Below are 6,000 nucleotides of genomic sequence, written 5' to 3' on the forward strand. Positions count from 1 at the left end.
TTACATTGTTTAGAATTACATATAAAAACATCCACATATGAAAAACGTTGAAGATTTCCGCGCCATATCCCCTTACACGGCGGGAACAACCACGCGTGTGGAAGGGATAGAACTAAAATCTTCCAAAAACCATTTTTTATAGATGTTCTGCGTGAAGTGCTCTATGTGTGACTCCTTGCGCTACTAATTATCACCTGAAAGACACGTAAAAACATTTGAATCAGTATAAACTGAGTGAGTTCACAAGTTTTGGTGACTTGATAAATCGTATTGCATCATATCTTTGATAAAACCATATTGAAACATATTTCTGATAACATCATTAAAACATATGCTTGATAAAGCCGTCCCGCGGGTTACGCGCGGACATTTCTGAAAAACCGTGCTCGTCCATGCAAAGTGGCGCTGCCACTACGAGCTAAAACAATACCGTCCCGCGGGTTACGCGCGGACGTTGTGCTCGGAAAACTAGGCGCTCGTCCATGCAAAGAGGTGCGACCCCTACGAGCGGGCTTTGCAGCCAGTAGTACTACCCCATGACCATACTAGGCACTCGTCTATGCAAAGAGGTGCGACCCCTACGAGCGGGTTGATCAAACACAGTAGTCCCTACCCTTAGAGTTCCATTGACGAAGTGATCACTTTCTAAATCTTGCGCACTCACATTGAAAACCAAGATAAACACCATGAACAGATAATCGTTTGCATTGCTTGTAAATATACCATGATAAAACATAATTTAAACACGTGTCCCTCGCCCCGAAAACAGTTTAAAAACAGTGAAAATAGGGGCTGTGAGACTCACCTGTGATTCTTGTTAAGTGATGGTTTAGAGAGAGATTAAATGAGATTCGGGTTTCCTGATGTTAGCCTCGAAATTGGAAGTCTAGAATATGTTTAAATAACAAGAAATATGTGTATTAAGACCAAGTAATCGAAGAATATAAGGGCTGGTCAGAAAAGTAAATCTTAAGACTAAAGTTTCGGCTTACCTAGTGATGGAAACGGAACTGGAAACGGATGCTCGGGAGATGGTTAGTGCAGAATTACAGGTTTAAGAGAAAAGTTTGAAGTGTGTTTGTGTGATATTTTTATTCAAGAATTGATACTTATTTATAGGCAAATTCAAGGGAACACAATCCCTTGATTTAGGGGATTGAAATCTTATTTATATTGGGTGTAATGATGACAAGGTATGGGGTTTATTATTATTTATTTTAGGGATGGGGGTGATGGTCTTAGGGAGTGGTTATAAAGATTCTGATGGATTTGACAGTACATGCAGGACTGTGGTTGGTGAGAGTAGGTGCGGCTGACAGCTGACATTTCGTGTTACAGTATACTTTTCCTGGTACTGTTGTCAGTGTGCAGTCAAAAGGTAAAAATCTCTGAAACACGCAACTGGTTCTTTCCGGGCGGGGGTAATCCCCTTACATCTGAATAATAGACTAAGTGTTTTGTGCGTGAAGCCTTGCGCGTATAGCCTTCCGCGTGAAGGCCATTTCTTTGAACGTTGTGGGTGCGTAACCTTCTCGTAGTCAGGGACGTTGAGTTTCATTTGTAGATTCTCCATGAGGTCTTGGTATTTCAACATAGTGATCAGTTATGTTGAAGTCAATTCCATCTTGGAGCTTCAGACAAACTAGCTCTCAATGTTCCCGCCATGCGGGGAGGTTAGTTCCCTTTACGCACGCGCACAAATGATTTGATTATTGAAGAGGTATGCACCCGCCTTAGCATCAAGCGGGGCGGCTAACCCATTAGACAAACGACATGAAATTAAGTTATGAAAACACAAAACCTGTGCGCGTGGCGCACATAACATGTGCCCGCGCGGATCCTAACATGGCGCGCATCGCATCAGCGCATGGCGCATATAACATATGCCCGTGCTGATCCTAACATGGCGCGCATCGCACCAGCGCATGGCGCATATAACATATGTCCGCGCTGATAATGGCGCGCATCGCACCAGCGCATGGCGCATATAACATTCACAATCTCCTAATAATTAGGTTGGTTACTTAGTTTATGGGGTTGGGAAATTACCGGGTGTCACACAATCGGTTTCGTCACTATCGGTATCAATTCTATTAAGAAACACACATATAGATAAATACAACTAAGATTAAAATAAGATTAAACATGCAATTCAATAATAAATGAGAAGTTATTTTTCTAATAGAAATTATAACCACTAAGGAAACACACAATTTTATAAGCCTAAAAACATAATCATTTATCCATTAAATATTTTAAAAACTCCATCTTTGCCACATCACATGTTGGAACCATGAAGTTTTCACGAGCTTGCTTTTTCAAGAAAATGTCTAATGCGTGATTATAATTCTTTGAACCTTCTTCAAAACCAGGAAATGTTAACACAATTTCAATGCACTCTTTTGTGGAAGGTGACGGGTTTTGCGGTGGTTACGATTGTGAGCTTCTTGATGATAGTGCTTGCATAACAGTAGCAAATTTGTCCTCAAATGCAAAAGTTATTGAAGTATTTCTCTTAGTTGAACGAGAAGAGGAAACATTCTTAGACTTCTTCCTTTTGGTTGAACTATTTTCGGAGAAAATAGGTTCTTGGTCATCGCTGGACACATTTATCTTGTCACTATCACCTTCCCCTTCAATCAGCTCTTCATCTTTATCGATCATGTTCTCAAACTCGTAAGGAGTCTTAGTGTTATCTCCAATTGCAACACAATCTCGAAATAAAGGCTCGTAATACATCTTATACATCTCTAAATTTTGCCCTCTTAGCTTGGCAAGGTCCTTATCTCCCTATACAAATAAAAGTATATAATATATAAGCTAAAAAAATTTTTTATATACTAATTTTTACCAAAAAAGATTTTAATGAGCTGTAGAAAAAATTAAAATAACTAAAATATTACCTTTATTTTTTCATCCCACCATTCATATGATGCATCAATCGTCTATCTCACGGGATCCCACCCAATTCCAGATTCAAGTCTCATTAAATGATCATACAACTTCCATTCTTTCTTCATACTTTCCCAATGATTTTTTATTTGCTTGTGGTCGAAAGTTTTCCCAGTACGCTCTTTCATGTACTTTTCCAAATTCCCATACCCAAATTTATTAAAGCAACCAGTTGGCTTGTTCCCAACTCTAACCTCATTCAAACATAACTCAAGAAATATCATATGTGTATCATCCGTCCATAGTGATCTTAGTTTCTTTTTATTAGCTTTCATGACAACAACGTCATTATCATGGTTCAAGTCCATGACTTGATAATTAAAACAAAGAGAGAACAATTCAATAAGTAAAAAAACGAAGAGAACAAATTACCTCAGTATATGAAAACAGGTTCGTGTACTCCACTTCAAGCAAATTTTTTGAATGCTTGATAAATGGTAGATTTGTGTTTGATAAATAGGATATTTTAAGGTAAAAGTTAATGCTTTGAGAAATGGTAGATGGATGATAAGAGCTGATCTTTTCTTCATATGGCTTGGGAATAGCTCTCCACTAATACCATTACATTTTTGACGAGAAAATGAATACATATTTGCTTCAACGTACTGCAACTTTCACAAGAATGGCTAATTTACTTTGGTTCTTGGTTGGTTCTGCAAGTGTCACGAAAAAATGTAGTTGGATATTTATGGATATTTGATATATATCTATTTATACATCTCGAATCCCTTGTAAAATTGTGTTTCTTTAATGTTTCAGTTCGGTTTAGTTCGTGTTTAGTTCATCTTTTATTAATTTAGGTTTTGAGTCAAGTTTATTATATGTTTACGTGTTTTATATCTTTTGGTGTCTTGCATGTTAAACTTAATTCTTTCTATCTTTTCATGTGAAGGTTAAGTTCGTTTTGCTCGTTATTGATTACATGATTACTCCACTTAGTGTTTTGATTTGTTTTCATGTAGATGATGATTTGTAAGTCAAGGAAAAGAAGTTCCAGAAGGTTCTTATCGTTACTTGGAAGCTAAGGGAGAGATCTAGCAAGTTTAAGCATAAAATAAACAACAAAAATTCGTAGCCCCTCCTATAGTAAGCCACGCCGCGCGAAGGCATGCCCAAGGGGGGCCGCACGGCGCCTAGGCCTCCCTGGTCAACCGTTTTTGCAAGTTCCAAGCCCATCTCGTTCTATATATATACCATTATAAACCTAGCCGATGGGAGAAGCTTTTGCAGCCGATTTTGTAGAGAACAACCAAGAGTTTGAAGGTTCTTTGAAGGTTGATTACATTGTAGATCAAGGAGCTTTCATTCAATCGATCAAGAAAGGAGTCTTAAGGGTTTTATCGCTCTACTTTTTTCATTCTTGTTATTTATCATGAATCTTTTTTGTTTTGATTGTTTGGGATTGTTTTTAATAATGATTCAAGGCTAGACTTCATGTCTACCTAGGTTTGATGAACATGTTTAATGCCTGATTCTTGCTTTGGACTAATGATTTGATTATGGTTTCATTATATTAATAGTAAAAGACTTGATTTTGCTTTCATGATGTATATGAATGTTTATTATCTTGATTGATTATTAACTATTGCTTCACATAGATCTTATATCTCTTGATTGTGTTCTTTAGATTTAGGGTTTATGTTTAATCATTACCTGGTGTTTTGATTATTTTGATTGAATGGGCCCATTATATCATAGAAGCTTGTTGATAGTTGGTCAGGGTTTTGAATGTTCTGCTAAATTCCAATAGCTGTAAGGTGAGGAGTTGTTCATGTATCTTGGTCAATCGCATGCTAGGATAGATTAGTGACAATATTCTTCCTTATTGTGTTGATCCTTGTTCATGATGTCGTGTTTAGCTTATCAAGTTATCTAGGGTTTAGTGTTTCGTAAGAATGCTTGCTTTAGATACTATTAATTAACCCTAATTGATAACTGTAAGGAAATCAATATAACTGATTGCTTAATAATCTAATAATTATTCTTTAGGATTTTACTTGATGCGATCAAGGGTTCTTTAGGGTTTGTTAGACGAATACATTTAGAAATCAGTTTCCATATCATGTTATTTGTCCATTGCTTGATGATTGTTGATACATGGGATTCTTACCTAGGTAGATTCCTTCTTTAATTGGTTTCGATCTCGTGATTAATTGCTTGTTTTCTAGTTTATTTCTTTATTTACTTTCTTAGTTTAATCTTAGTTTAAAAACCCCCTTTAAACATTAATAATAAATAGTTGTGTCGTAAATCGAGTCTAATTAGTTAATTAACGTAATATATAGAGTCCTGTGGGTTCGATATTCCGGACTTACTTAGTGTAGGACCCCGACTCCCGGTGGTCCCACAGTTGGTACTCATACATGATATTAACAAAAATACTTAAACTTAAACAGCTTGTTCCATTAAAATAATAATTCGGAGTATAGGTTCAGCGGAAAAATTATTAAAACAAATTTCCAAAATCAAATTGAAATGTATTTAATAAAACATTAAAAGATAATGTTTAATTTTATTGAAACTTCCGACTATGTATGCCTTCAACCGACCGAGTAGTCTCGAGCATGTCCAAGCGGTAAGCATCCTTCTCTTAACCTGAAACTCACACTAACATGTACACAAAGTCAGTTTAAGCTGAGTGAGTTCAATTTAAATAAATAACATCTTTAATAATAATAGATTTTCATTCCTCAGAAGCCACAGTATGCTACGGTGGCTATCGTAAGCTACAGTAGCCCCTGCAGAAAAACAACATATCGGCAATAATAATAGGTAATCATTCTTGGATATAAACATCAAAAAAATATATATATAACATTCAATAATAACATTCAGATCCGAGTAAACGTACAACCCCAACACGTAACATTCCATCAACGCGTGCAAACACGAAGTAGGCATACGTAACATCCATAGTCGATAACGACTACAAAATTCGCCAAATATTAGCCATTCAATAATATATATACATACACATCCATAGATCACCCAATATTATCAACTCAAGGCCTATCCTATATAAATAAGCCTATGCAAAGTAATTTAAAC

The sequence above is a fragment of the Bidens hawaiensis genome, unplaced genomic scaffold (genome assembly GCF_021521415.1).
Source record: "Bidens hawaiensis isolate Kalapana, Puna unplaced genomic scaffold, B.hawaiensis_p1.1 tig00003506_1, whole genome shotgun sequence".
Lineage (NCBI taxonomy): Eukaryota > Viridiplantae > Streptophyta > Magnoliopsida > Asterales > Asteraceae > Bidens > Bidens hawaiensis.